The following is a 15550-nucleotide window of genomic DNA, read 5'->3' on the forward strand; positions in this document are numbered from 1 at the left end:
TGCTGGTGGAAAATCAGCCAGGTGTGGCAGATGGTCAGTAGGTGGGTAAGATCTGCTAGAGAGTGCAGGTTAGTGTATAGCAGAGAGGAAGGTTGTTTTGGGAACAGACTATCAATTAGAAGATTTCTATGAGGCCCAGGGAAACAATCTTCTTAGCATCACAAAAATATTTTTTATAAAAACTAGAAATTCAAGTAATTCCTTTAAGGATTGGTCAGGCCTCTCAATGCAGAGAGAAACAGGATTGACATATGCCTCTCTTGTTCTATCTATCTCTGTTTGAAGTTTGCATTTGGGATCCTAAAAGAAGCATAAGACCTCAATTTGCTTAACTAAATTTCCTCTCACCTATCATATGCGCTTCGTGCCTGTATTAAGGGCAGTTTATCAGTTTATTGAGGTGAGTGAATGGGTGGCCAATAGGACTTATAAATCTCCCTCATAGTGATCTTAATAAAAAGAGTGGGTTGAATTCACTTAAAAATTATAGTTAGAAGAGCTTGATCATCACTTGCTGCATTGCATTTGTAAGAAGGGAACAGCTTTGTGAAGTTTTAAAGCATTATATTGAGTGCCCTTCTGAGTACACTATGCATTTAGGAGTACACCACGCTGATTTAGGCAGACATGCCAAACACACATGAATTCAGTAAGACAAAGTTATCATACTTCTTGGAAACGTTACATTACACCATTATTTTTCTCAGTCTCATTCCCACAAGTCTTCATGACATCACCAGAATGATACCAGGATTTAAAGAATCAAATTATGAGGACAGTTTGATTTATTTGATTTATTATTGTCACGTTAGTATACTGTGAAAAGTATTGTTTCTTGCATGGTATACAGAGCATTCCTTTCATAGAGTACATGGGGAGAAGGAAAGGAGAGGGTGCAAAATATAGCGTTACAATCATTTATTCAAATTGGTTATATTCCTTTGAGTATGGAGGCGAGGAGTGATGCAATTAAGATGTTTAAAATGATAAAGAGATTTGATAGGATAGATTCAGAGCAGCTATTTCGTCTGTTGGAGCAATCTAGAACCAAAAATCTACAGCCCTAAAATTTGAGTCAGACCATTCAGAAGTGAAATCAAGAAGCATTTTTTTCACAGCAAGGTAGTGGAAAGGTTGTGGATACTGGATCAATTGAAATTTTCAAGACTTAAATTGACAGACTTTTGTTAGTTAAGGATAGGGATATGGAACAATGGAGGATAAATAGAGTAGAGGTAGAGAAAGATGCAGATTAGACATGATCTCATAGAATATTGGAGCAGGTTAGATGGACTGAAATGTCCTACTGTTGTTCCTGTGCCCTTATGTTCCCTGCAGCAGGATGACTATCACTAAGGGCATTCCTATTGCATTCCTCAGATTTGAATGAGGAATTGCAATGGAGGGAAGAAAGGCAAGTTTTGCCAGATGCTCATCCTCTTTGTAGAATTCAACAAAACTGTTAAATGGTGCAAGGCCTGAAATCTGGCCTGGACACGTGGTTACAGCAAATCTCAGTCCACACAGCAGAACCCAAATGACATGGCGTTCAAGCAAACAGAAGGAGAAAAGAATGTGGATGGCTTAGTGATAAGGTGTACAATTTGTGAAAAAGTCTCTCTGTTTTATGTTCATATGAAATGGTTGTTGCATTTGTGTGGTTACAGAATTAAAGAGATGAAGAATGAAAGAGGACACATAGAAGTAATCATAGTGGAAGAGTCACAAAAGAATACTGAGAAAGATAAAAATTAAAATAATTCAGGAAAGAAAAAATTTAAAAAGATTGTGGGATAATGAGAAAGAAGCGAGGTAAACATGTCTGGGTAAGGAATTGGAGCAAAGGGAGGATGAATCAAAAAGAACCAGAAAATAGTTTATGGTGAAAGGTTTCAATCTGGGAGAGAATAATGTGTAGAAAAGAGAAATACTGTAGTGAGAGAGAAATATATAGAGAAAATAATTGTGGTAGAGAGGTCAAAAGTTAAGGCTGAGATAAAATAATGATGAAAAGAGTATCATCAATTTGACTAAAATACTGCAAACCTTAAAACCCCTTCACCTCTATAATGAAATGAGATAGTACTGAAAAAGCCATCACCAACTGCAAGACTAAAAATTAAGTTTGAATATATTGATAGACAGAATGAAAATATCCATGTAAGTTCTAATCTTTTCTACTTGAAGAAAAATTGTACAGTAATTTTAACAGTACAATTCTATGACAACATTACAAAACAAGTTAAGACTTTGAATTAGTTTTACTATGTAGCTCAATGCAGTTTAAATGGAAAATTCTGACTTTAGAATTATGGACTTCTTGTATGTGATGTGTTTTTCCTCTTGTTTGTATTACCATTTTTCACTTTCTTCCCAGATACCCACATGCAATTTTCGTCAGTCAGTTATCACCTGTATACATAGTCCCTGCCAACAAGAGTCTGAATACATGTCTATAATTCACCCCCAACCATATATTATTGTGGATCATATATACCATTATGCTTACCACTTTTCAGGAAAAATCACCAGCTTTTATTAGGAAGAACTGATAGCACATGTGAAAAGACTATTTCTAATGTAGAACAATAGCCATGCAATACCTGAGGTGCAGTAACACAATGTACATCTAATGTTGGAGGTGCAGAATTACATGAAAATAATGTGCTCATTCTTATAAAGTTCTGGCGTTGATTACAGAGATATAACTTTTGAGGAGTGCAATTTGACAAAAGGATTGTGGACACAGAATTGATAATATATTCTGATGAGGGGCCATTGATTTGAAATGTTAATTCTGCATCTTATTAACATAAAGTGAAAAGTATTGTTTCTGTCGTGCTATACAGATAGAGGGAGTGCAGAATGTAGTGTTACAGTCATAGCTAGGGTGTAGAGAAAGATTAACTTAATGCAACGTAAGTCCATTCAAAAGTCTGACAGCAGCAGGGAAGATGCTGTTCTTGAGTCGATTAATACGTGACCTAAGACTTTTCCATCTTGTTCCAGACGGAAGAAGATGGAAGAGAGAATGTTCAAGGTGCGTGGGGTCCTTAATTATGCTGGCTGTTTTGCCGAGGCAGTGGGAAGTGTAGACAAAGTCAATGGATTGGAGACTGGTTTGTGTGATGAATTGGGCTACATTCACAACCTTTTGTAGTTCCTTGCTGTCTTGGACAGAGCAGGAGCCATAGTAAGCTGTGATACAACTAGAAAGAATGCTTTCTATAGTGCATTTGTAAAGATTGGTGAGAGTCGTAGTTGACATGCCAAATTTCCTTAGTCTTCTGAGAAAGTAAAGGAGTTGGTGGGCTTTCTTAACTCTAGTGTCGACATGAGGGTCCAGGACAGGTTGTTGATGATCTGGACACCTAAAAATCTGAAGCTCTCGACCCTTTCTACTTCGTTCCCGTTGATGTAGATAGGGGCGTGTTCTCCTTTACACTTCCTAAAGTCGATGACAACCCCCTTCGTTTTGTTGACATTGAGGAAGAGGTTATTGTTGCCGTACCAGTTCATCAGGTTTTCTATCTCATTCCTGTACTCTGTCTCGTCATTGTTTGAGATCCAACCCACTACAGTGGTGTCGTCAGCAAACTTGAAAATCAAATTGTTGTCTAACTTGCTGAGTATTATCTGTTTTTATTTAAGATTTCCAACATCTGCAACATTCTGCTTCTATAATAGCATATCTTTATTGCAAAGTTTACAAAGGACACACACATTCACATTTATTTGCTTGTCTCCAAGGTCCTATTGTGTATAAATGGACAGTCCCATTGTGCTTTTAACAAAAGGTTAATGAAATGATTTGAATGCTATTCAGTATAGATCAGCAAACACTTCTGCTTCAATGCTAATAAATAATAATACCTGCATTTATAAAACAGCTTATAATGTTGCAACATTTCAAAGCCCTACACATTGAAAATTATTTGTGATGGTTCCTTACAAAACAATAAAAACACGCAGGAGGAAGACAAACTTACATAATAATTTCACAAATATAAAATGTTAAAGATTATTGTTTGAAATCTATTTAGAAAATATGACAAATTGCGCATTTGTTCCAATCAAATGAAATACTTTGAGGGATTTTAAATTATTTTATCATTCAGTATTTTAGGAGTTAAACTCTTGGGCTCTAAAATGAATTTCTGAGTAGATAAGATTCAATAAGAAAAAACATTTTACAAGTGGTACATAAACCTTATTAGATGGTAATGTTGTGGAAGTTTGCTTTGCTGATATGCTAAAGTAAATGTTTGAATAGTTAAAGTATTTAATGTCAACACTTTACAAATATTTACAATCAAGTTTACATATTGGCTGAAGTGATTTTAAAATGCAAGGCATTGTGCAAGATGCTTAGCTGATCCAAATGCCAGTCTATAGATCTGAAAGACTAAAGATCACATCACAAGGAGGCTGACAGTAGTGACACTTTGCAAAGTGCCAAATGATTTATGCCAATGTCCTGCTTGATGATACTATTATAGACAGTGCTGTCGTTAAAGAGTCCCAGCTGACTCCTGCCTGCATTTATGCTGCACAAATTATAGGCAAGTCCAAAAGATCGAACTCTTCCTTCCGATAGATTTGCATGCTCAGGACAGCATAACTGAGGTCAGTAGTCATTGGGTGTCTGGGTGCTTTTGACACTTAAAGTGGCATGGTCCTCTAATATATCAAATCCTTTTCGTAGCATCAGAACATTGGGCATAGGATCAGGTTAGTCCATTTAACATTTCTATTCTGCCATCCAATGAGATCATGGCTGGTCTCAAAACTAAATCCATTTCCCTGTCTTTTCCCTATACCTCTCAATACATTAGGTAACAAAATGTTATGAATCTTCGTTTTAAAATTTAAGTTGATCTCGCACCAATTGTCATCTGCAGAAGAAAATTCCAAACTACTTCTACCAATATTCCCTCTAATTTTTGTTTGCTGTGAATAGGTCATTTGTTGTACTTTGCAACCCTTTTGAAACTGACGTGGACCAAGCATATGTGTGTCTTACAGGGAATGTTGCATGTGTACAGCCTGCTCTTTCCCTGCATGGCACCATTCTGCGTGCACCTGCAGTTTATAGGCATTTTTTCCTCCATCCTTTGTGTGTATAAGTACTTCCTAATTTTACTCCTGAAAGGTCTGGCTCTAAATTTTAGACTTTGTCCCCTCGTCCGAGATCCACAATCAGAGGCAATACTTTCTCTCAACTGAGTTTTGTGACTCCCTAAATATTGTGAAAGTTTTTGCCAAATTAACCCTTAACCTTCTGCATTGCAGGAAATACAACTCTAGTTTGTTTAATAGCTCCTCATAATTTAATTCTGGGAATCCAGATATCATACCCCAAAATCTACACAGATTGAAGACCGATATATCGTGGTGCCCAGAACCACTTGGAATACTCCAGGCATTGTCTAAGCAAGGCTTTGCAAAGTGGAAGCAGAATTTCTACTCTCTTGTACTGCGGCACAGTGACACAGTGTTAGCACTGCTACCCCACAGCACTAGGGACCTGAGTTCAATTCCTTGCCTTGCGTCACTGTCTGTGCGGAGTTTGTATATTCTCCCTGCGTCTGTGTGGGTTTCCTCCGAGTGCTTCGGTTTTCTCCCACAGGCCGAAAATGTGCAGGTTAGCTTGATTGGCCATGCTAAATTGACACTAGAGTCAGGGAGGATTAGTGAGGTAAATATATGGGGTTACGCGAATAGGGCCTGAGTGGAATTGTGGTCAATGCAGACTTGATGGGCTGAATGGCCTCCTTCTGCACTGTGGAGATTCTAATACTTGACATTGAAATCTCCTGTTTATCCTCATCTGTCTATTTCTAGCTCTTTGTAATGTTATGCTTCCATCTACACAGCATGTAATGTTGTCTATGTTTTGTGTTACCAGCAAATTTAATCAAATGTTATATCTGGGTTAATAAATATGATGAATAGTTGAGGTCTCTTCACAGGTCCTTGCGGGACACTCTGAGTTAAATTTTTCTCATTGGCATACTACTGTTCAGCCAATTTCCTAATCAGATGAATAATTTGCCTTCAATTTCATGGACTGGGACTTCAGCAGTCTCTGATGGGGGACAATTCCTGAGAGGAGCCGATGCTTCTGAGGGTGGAATGTCTCTGCAATGTCCAACCGTCAATCAGCGCCAAGTGTTGAGCTTTCATCTGGTGACACAGTCTTCAGAAGTGACAGGGACAGCTTTAGTGATTCCACATGAGGAGGCACAAACCTCTCCAATCTATCTTCAGTTGGACCCAGAACTCTGGTGGTTATCATTGAGAAGGAGGATACCAAAGCTGCCTGGGGCGGTGGTGGTTCCTGTGTCTGTTGGGGGATTGGGGGGGCTGGGGGTCCTGTGTCTGTGAGGGCGGGCTCACAGGAGGAGGTATTGGGGATGAGGGGGGATGGTGATTGTCCATAAGCATGTATGGAAGGGTCTTTGTGTGCATGGGGACTTTCTTTTTTTTGGCATTGGAAATGAGAGCTCCCTAAATGTCAGGAGTCCTGATGTTGTCAGATTTTCTGGCTCTACCCTTCCAGTGTGACACCATGGGGCATGCTTCCAATCTTTTTGCACCAAGTGCTGATTTATCTGTTGGGTAATGCCAGCAATGTAGCTGGCAAGCTGTGTGCTGATTTTCTCAACTGAGCCAGCACTTGATTAAAAAATGATAAAATTCTGCATCACATCATCTTTTAAAATCAACAGGTTACCCATGTAAAAAGGAGTTAAGGCAAATATTTTTCTCTGAGGGTCATGAATCTTTGGAACCCTGTCCCTGAAAAGGTGGTGCAAGCAGAGTTTTTGAATATTTTTAAGGCAGAGGTGGATGGATTCTTGATAAACAAGTGGTTGATAGGTTATTGGTGGTAGGCGGGATGCAGATTTGAGCTTCCTGTCAGATCAGCCAGAATCTTGTTGAATGGTGGAACAGGCGCGAGGGATTGAATGACCTACTTCTGCCCCTTGTCCTCAGGTTTGTATGTTTGATGTTAGTGAGGAGAACTTTGCAGGGTCAACTGAATTGGATTCTCCTTTGTTGTATCTGGTGGCAAGATCATTATTATCTATTCTTATTATCTATTTTTTACTTCAGCATTACAATTCGATACAACTGAGTGACTTGTTAAACTGTTTCAGAAGGCAGTTAACTGTCACGCACGCTTGATACTTTTATTGCCCTGTAGTAAAATGACTTTCTCTTTAACATAATGGAAAGTTATGAATGAATGCCTGCTTCCTACACATCCTGTAGTTACTATTAAGTTATTTGGTTCTATATCGTGTATAGAGGATCAATGACATGGAATTGCTACAGTTTGGCACGGGTGTGTGAGAGTCATGGGGATGGGTGGAGAGGCATAGCCTGCCAAAGGGAACATGATGAGGTCCTTTAGAACTTACCTTTCCATAGACTCCCTCAGACTATAGTTTACAACATCTCCGAGGTGCCATTAGCCATGAATCTTTGAAAAGGTGGCCATAGTTGTGAAAATTGTGGACATGTCCATCCCCATAAGGGAGCCGGTCAAGTCAGGACTTCAGGGTGCATGCTAGCAAACTAAACCAGCCGCACCCATGAAAATCAGAAAGCTCAAGAATGGGTTGGAAATCCCAGAATTGGGACCTGCCAGCTATTTTTAAAGGGCTCCTAAATCAGCAAAATTCCAGGGCACCATATCTAGATCATTAGTCCAGTTCTCTGGATTATTAGTCCAGTAACATACCATTCTGCTACCATACCTTTGCTATCAAATACATCAAACACATCTCCCTCCCTGATCCTGTCTATTTGAAAGATTGAAAAATGCTATATCTCCTTAAATACTTTTTGCAAAATGATTGCCAGGGTGAACAGAGACAGCAGCTACAATAAATGAGCTTTTATGCAAATGGGGCAATGACAAGTTTAAATAGCCATTCGAATGGCAATTCAATCCCTTCTGCTTCATTAGTTGGTATCCTAAACTCTAGGATCCCCATGCTATACATGTTAAATTTGGAATGCTGTTAAAATCAATTTACAAAGGTGTCATCAATATCTCTTAAAGCCTTTAATTGCACCACTAACTACCTGCCCTCTTGCAATAATTAAATCCCCAGTTTGCTACCTTTCTAACATGTCTGAAAATGTGTTAAAGCTGACTTGCAGTCCCTCTTGAAGATTTAATACTTTTAGTCCCTACATGCCCCCAATTCACCCATTATTGGGGGATAAAAATTACCCCACTGATTCTGAATGTGAGAGCAATTATTACTATTAGGAGGTAGCACAGTAAAGCTGCATGCTGAATAAAATATCACCGCATGCACTTTATTATGGTGAATCAAAAGAAGCCTGTGAATTTTCAACTATAGAGGCATGTGTTTCAGGAAAATCATTTGAGAGGAGATACTAAAGAGACAGGCCATATGCTCTTCATTGCACCCTACCTTCTTTGCCTCCCCCTCAAAACAGTGAATGGCCTATTAAAATTTTCAACTTACACATGCCATTCAGTTTGTTAGTGCTGTCAGTTCCAGAGTCTTTTTTCATGATGCGCTGTTGAAGAGTCCCACACAAAATGTTAAACTTTCAAATGCTGATCAATTGCACTTCTCTTTTACTTGCTGTTTCTCATTGAGTGGGGATGTTGGGGTTTTAAAATACTCTTCACAGCTCCATTAATGAACAGTATGAAAAATCATTCATGATGACACAGGTGTTATTGGCTTTATTGATATCATTACAAAAGTGTTTCAACAAAACAGATGATTATTCTGAGTAGGTAGTGAAGCAAAGAAAAACCATGAATATTGGAAATAAAAAATACAGAAGATGCTAGAAACACATTACCTGTTCGTCAGCTGGAAAAGAAATTTGTTCACATAGCTAGCAAACTTGGGTTGATTCATTAGTGGCAGACAGGGCTCTGGCTTTGGATATTTGCATGACCTGCACACATTCCTCATTGATATCACTGAAGAATCTGTCCAGGCTAAGCATGTAGTATTCTGTTTCCTGTACCCAGGGAATCAATGTAAGTTGCCTAATGCTTGAAGCTGCACTGCACAAGCATATTTCTGCCTCGATGTGTATAAAGAGCTGAAGGCTCAGGGAAGATCACAAGTCTGAATTTTTCACCTGTTGGATATGAGCACTAGACAGGCCTGGAAACAGACATGAAACATCTTCCTGGCCGCAGTCAGCCCGGATTATAATTTCATGGGGGCGAGCCAATTAATGGTCATGCAGTATGGAACATGCTCTATTAAAGGCTGAGTGCTGCTGTGGACGGTGGTAAGAGGTCACATACCAGGAAAAGGAAGGATCTGTATTGGCATTTCCAATCTGCTTCCTCAGGAGGACAGCCATTGCGAAGTTGTCTCTGAGAGCTGCTGACCCATAAACAATAAATATCAACGGTAAAACTATGCCACAGGTGTTGGGCAGCAGAACCATACACAGATCTCAATCCCCACCACATTTGTTAATTTTATTTCAGCCCAGACAGTTCATCCCACTCTGGATTGGGGTTGCAACTTAAACGTAAAGGCTGCCTGGCCAATTGGCCTGAGCCTGAGCGCCAACTGTAAAAGCAGACTGGCCATGTAAAATTATGTTCAGTTGGTCTCTTAATGGGCTCAATTGCCTGTTTGATTGTCAGTGGGTGTGTTTCTGCCTCATGTATACATACTGACCAAAATATTGCATGTGTATGATCACATCGAGACATGTGCCTGATGTCACATGTTTCTGGGACAGACATGTGCCTGCCTGAGTAAAGTAATATTCTGGCCGTGAATTTTTTGAAGTGTATAGAGTTATACCTGTATATCCAAGATATCCAATTCTGGCCTCTCAAGGATTGCTCCACTCTTCAAAGGGGAGAGCAGCCTATGGCCATCTGAGACTATAGCAACTTCAATGTCATACAAATGTAGGAGATGATAACTGGACAGCTGATGGCCTTCTTTGCTGTGAATGATGTACGCGCAGTTATCTAACACCCCTTCTTCCACTTTAACATACCCTCATATCTTTATTCAGCTATCGATGTCACAAGAAAGTAGTATGGAAAAAAATCATAAAAGAATAAAACTCTATTAATGGTTTAAATTTACAATGACCTATTTAGTTCATCATCTAGTCTCTTCTGTAATAACAGTCATGGCACAAAATGCTGCTATCATATTAATTATGTTTAAAATGGATTTTTACTGAATTTGCTTTTTAAAAATTAATGATGTACAAATTTGACTCACCTGATCTTAGCAATGACTTGCAAAAATCCTTGAAGAGAACTAAAAATTTATTTCAACAATGTGCACATCGATTACTCACTGGGTTAGGAAACTAAAGAAAGTTCAAAAAGGGTGGAATTTAATGCAGGTGATGGGATCTTATCCATCAGCTAGAGACCTGGTGAGAACCCATATTGCCAATGCTTTTTGCAAATCAAATAAACTGAGGGACAAAGTAAAAGGGGCAGCCCCTACTAAGAAAGGAATCACCCAAAACAAAATCAAAGTGGAAAGGAAACTTAAAACATTAAGTTAAAATGTGGTTTAAGGTGTTGATAATACACTCCAATCCCTGTGGTGCACAATGAACACGGAAGGGCTCAATGGCACAGTTGGACACTGCATGATCCCTCACAGGGACACCCTGCTGTGAATTTAGCTGCAGTAGAGGGGCAAGCAGCTGGGCTGGACGACCCCCTCGGTCATCCGCTGCCTGGACCTGTTAATAGCTCATTTGGCTAGGTCTAGGAGCAGGTTCACGAGGAGGTCCTCTGCCTTCTCTGCCTCTCTCCACACTGGGTTTTTTATTCATTCGTGGGACATGGCGTTGCTGGCTGGCCAGCATTTATTGCCCATCCCGAGTTGCCCTTGAGAAGATGGTGGCGAGCTGCCTTCTTGAATCGCTGAAGTCCATGTTCTGCTGGTTGACCCATAATGCCGTTAGGAAGGGAATTCCAGGATTTTGATCCAGTGACTGCGAAGGAACGACCATATATTTCCAAGTCAGAATGGTGAATGGCTCGGAGGGGAACTTGCAGGTGGTGCTGTTCCCATGTATCTGCTGCTCTTGCCTTCCTAGATGGAAGTGGTCATGGGTTGCGAAGTGCAGTCTAAGGATCTTTGATGAATTGCTGCAGTGCATCTTGTAAATAGTACAAACTGCTGATACTGATTGTTGGTGATAGAAGGATTAAATGTTAATAGGTGTGGTGCCAGTCAAGTGGACTGCTTTGTCCTGGATGATGTCAAACTTCTTGAGTGCTGTTGGAGCTGCACCCATCCAGGCAAGTGGGGAGTATTCCATCACACTCCTGACTTGTGCCTCGTAGATGGTGGATAGACTCTTGGAAGTCAGGAGATGAGTTACTCGCCACAGTATTCCTAGCCTCTGACCTGCTGTTATTGCCATTGTGTTTATGTGGTGAGTCCAGTTGAGTTTCTGGACAATGGTGATCCCAAAGATGTTGACAGTGGGGGATTCCATGATGGTTACACCATTGAATGTCAAGGGATGGTGGTTAGAATGTCTCCTATTGATGATGGTCATTGCCTGGCATTTGTGTGGTGCGAATGTTACTTGCCACTTGTCAGCCCAAGCCTGAATATTGTCCAGATCTTATTGCACTTGAACATGGACTGCTTCAGTATCTGAGGAGTCGCGAATGGTGCTGAACATTGTGCAATCATCAACGAACATCCCCATTTCTGACCTTATGATGGAGGGAAGGTCATTGATGAAGCAGCCAAAGATTGTTGGGTTTAGGACACTACCCGGAAGGATGCCTACAGACACGTCCTGGAGTTGAGATGACTGGCCTCCACAACAACAATCATCTTCCTCTGTACCAGGTATGACTCCAACAAGCAGAGAGTTTGCCCTCTGATACCCATTGATTCCAGTTTCGCTAGGGCTCCTTGATGCCGCACTCAGTTGAATGCAGCCTTGATGTCAAAGGCTGTCACTCTCACTTCACCTCTGGAATTCAGCACTTTTGTCCATGTTTGAACCAAGGCTGTAATGAGGTCAGGAGCTGAGTGACCTGGTAAAACCCAAACTGGGCATCACTGACTAGGTTATTGCTGAACAGGTGCTACTTGATAGCATTGCTGATGATCCCTTCCATCACTTTACTGATGATTGAGAGTTGACTGGGCGGTAATTAGCCAGGTTGGATTTGTCCTGCTTTTTGTGTACAGGACATACCTGGCCAATTTTCCACATTGTTGGTAGATGCCAGTGTTGTGACTGTACTGGAAGAGCTCGGCTAGTGTAGTGGCAAGTTCTGGAACACAAATCTTCGGTACTATTGCCGGAATGTTATCAGGGCCCATTGCCTTTGCGATATCCAGTGCTTTCAACTGTTTTTTGATATCACGTGGAATGAATCGAATTGGCTGGAGGTTGGCATCTGAGATGCTAGGGACCATTGGAGGAGGCCGAGATGGATCATCCACTTGGCATTCTGGCTGAAGATTGCTGCGAATACTTCAGCCTTATCTTTTGCGCTGATCTGCTAGACTCCTTCATTATTGAGGATGGGGATATTGTGGAGCCTCTGTGAGTTGTCTAATTGCCCATCACCATTCTTGACTGGATGTGGAAGGACTGCAAAGCTTAGATCTGATCCATTGGTTGTGAGATCGCTTAGCTCTGTCTGTCACTTGCTATTTTTGCCATTTGGCATGCAAGTAATCCTGTTTGGTAGTTTCACCAGGTTGACAGCTCATTTTTAGGTATACCTGGTGCTGGTCCTGGCATGCCAGCCTGCACTCTCCATTGAACCAGAGATGATCCCCTGGCTGATGGTAATAGTTGAGTGCAGGATATGCCAGGCCATGAGGTTACAGATTGGTGCTGGAGTACAATTCCACTGCTGTTGATGGTCCACAGCGCCTCATGGATGCCCAGTCTTGAGCTGCTAGATCAGTTTGAAGTCTGTCCCATTTAGCACGGTGATAGTGCCACACAACACAATGAAGGCTATTCTCAATATGAATGTGGAACTTCATCTCCACAAAGTCTGTGCGGGAGTCACTCTTACCGATACTGTCATGGACAGGTGCATCTGCAGCTGGCAGATTGGTAAAGATGGGGTCAAGTATGTAATTTCCTCTTGTTGGTTCTTTCATCCAGTCTAGCTGTTATATTCTTTAGGACCTGACCAGCTTGATCAGTAGTGCTGCTGCCAAGCCACTCTTTGTGGTGGACATTGAAATCCTCCATCCAGAGTACATTTTGTGCCCTTGCCACCTTCAATGATTCCTCCAAGTGTTGTCAACGTGGAGGAATAATGATTCATCAGCCGAAGAAGGACTGTACATGGTAACCAGTAAGAGGTTTCCTTGCCCATGTTTAACCTGAAGCCATGAGATTTCATGGATTCCAGAGTCAGTGTTTAAGGGCTCCCAGGGCAACTCCCTCCCGATTGTGTACCACTGTGCCACCACCTCTGCTGGGTCTGTCTTGTCAGTGGGACAGGCCATATCCAGGGATGGTAATGGCGGTGTCTGGGGTGTTATCTGCCAGGTATGATTCCATGAGAACAACTATATCCGGCTGTTGCTTGACTAGTCTGTGAGACAGCTCTCCCAATTTTGGCACTAGCCCCCAGATGTTCGTAAGGAGGACTTTGCAGGGTTAACAGGGCTCTTTTTTTTGCCGTTTTCTTTTCCGGTGCCGAGGTTGATGACAGGTAGTCTGTCCGGTTTCATTTCTTTGTTGAGACTTTGTAGTGATTGTTACAACTGAGTGGCTTGCTAAGCCGCTCCAGAGATCAGTTAAGAGTCAACCATATTGCTGTGGATCTGGAGTCACACGTAGACCAGACCAGGTAAGGACACCAGATTTCCTTCCCAAAAGGGCATTAATGAACCAGATGGGTTTTTCGTCACAATCAACAATGGTTTCATGGTCATCAATAAACTCTTAATTCCCGACATATTTTATTGGATTCAAATTCCACCATCTGCCATGGCGGGATTCGAACCCAGGTCCCCACAACATTATCCGGGTTTCTGGATTAATAGTTGAGCGATAATACCAGTAGGCTATCGCGTCCCTAGGTGCCTGTAGATCAGGAGTGTGGGACTGAAGTGCAAACAAAACATTAATAAAAGGTTTTACAGATAATGAAAAAGGGAGTGTGGTCTAAAGCAATGAACATAGACCTGATACGCCGACTCCACAAGACTACAAAAAGGGCAAGTTACTTGGGACCCCATGAACCGCTGCAATTTACAGATGAATGGAACTGCTGCGTGCGCTACCCTCCACCCAGATCCCTAATGTAGTGAGGGAAGATCCTTTCATAGAGGGGCCTCCATTGGGCATCTCTGCTGTTGGACAGGAACAAGACCACCAAGGTATAGGGCATTGGTGAGGCCGCAGCTGGAGCACTGTGTGCAGTTTTGGGCGCTGCACCTGCGCAAGGATATTTTGGCCTTGAAGGGAGTGCAGAGGAGGTTTACTAGGCTGATACCGGAGTTGAGGGGGTTGAGCTATGAGGAGAGGCTGAATAAACTAGGCTTGTACTCGTTAGAGTTTAGAAGAATGAGGGGAGATCTCATTGAGACGTATAAGATGATGAATGGGATGGATAGGATAGAGGTGGAGAGACTCTTCCCGCTCAAAAAAGACAGTAGGACTAGGGGGCACAGCATCAAGATAAAGGGGAGGCGGTTTAGAACAGAGTTGAGGAGGAACTTCTTCACTCAAAGGGTGATGAATCTCTGAAATTCTCTGCCCGTTGAAGTGGTGGAGGCTGCCTCGCTAAATATTTTTAAGAAGCGGGTTGATGGGTTCTTGATAAGAGAGGGGATTAAGGGTTATGGGGAGAGGGCGGGAAAGTGGAACTGAGCCACGACAGATCAGCCATGATCTTATTGAATGGCAGGGCAGGCTTGAAGGGCTAGATGGCCTACTCCTGCTCCTATTTCTTATGTTCTTATGTATCTGGGTGACGGGCGAGGGCATGGTAATGGATGGTGTACAGCAGCAGCCCATGCAGGAAATCCCTCTGTGCAGTGGCAAAGGGCACAGAGGACATTTCTGTGAGGTGGTTCAAACTGTGAAGGACAGCCCATATTGCCTTTGCTGGGAAGGACCACAGTATTAAATGCCTATAAATCACTTGCCATAAGTGGCCATTATGAGGCTGTCTGCAGGATTATGGATCCCAGGGCTGAAATTCTGACCGTGATTACCTTCGTCCCATCAACTCCCTCCTCATTCCCTCTTCCCAGCCCTGAGATCAGAGACTGGCAGCTCTCTATTGCAGTCAGTGCTGTCAGGAGTGGTGGTAGCTCCTAGCTTGGGGATTCTCCCAGTAACTTCAGTGCAGTGTTAATGTAAACCTATTTGTGACATTAATAAATGAACTTAAACTAATGCACCCACCAGAGGCCAAGGCAAAGGTGAGTGAGAAGGAAGGAATGGGGATTGTGAGGGGATGGTGAGGAAGGAGGGAGATGCGTCAGAGGAAAAGGCAGGGTGAGGTTTCCAGCGGCCCTCTTCCAGATGCCTC

Source organism: Carcharhinus amblyrhynchos, chromosome 2 (assembly GCF_965287045.1).
Source record: "Carcharhinus amblyrhynchos chromosome 2, sCarAmb.v2.hapA, whole genome shotgun sequence".
NCBI lineage: Eukaryota > Metazoa > Chordata > Chondrichthyes > Carcharhiniformes > Carcharhinidae > Carcharhinus > Carcharhinus amblyrhynchos.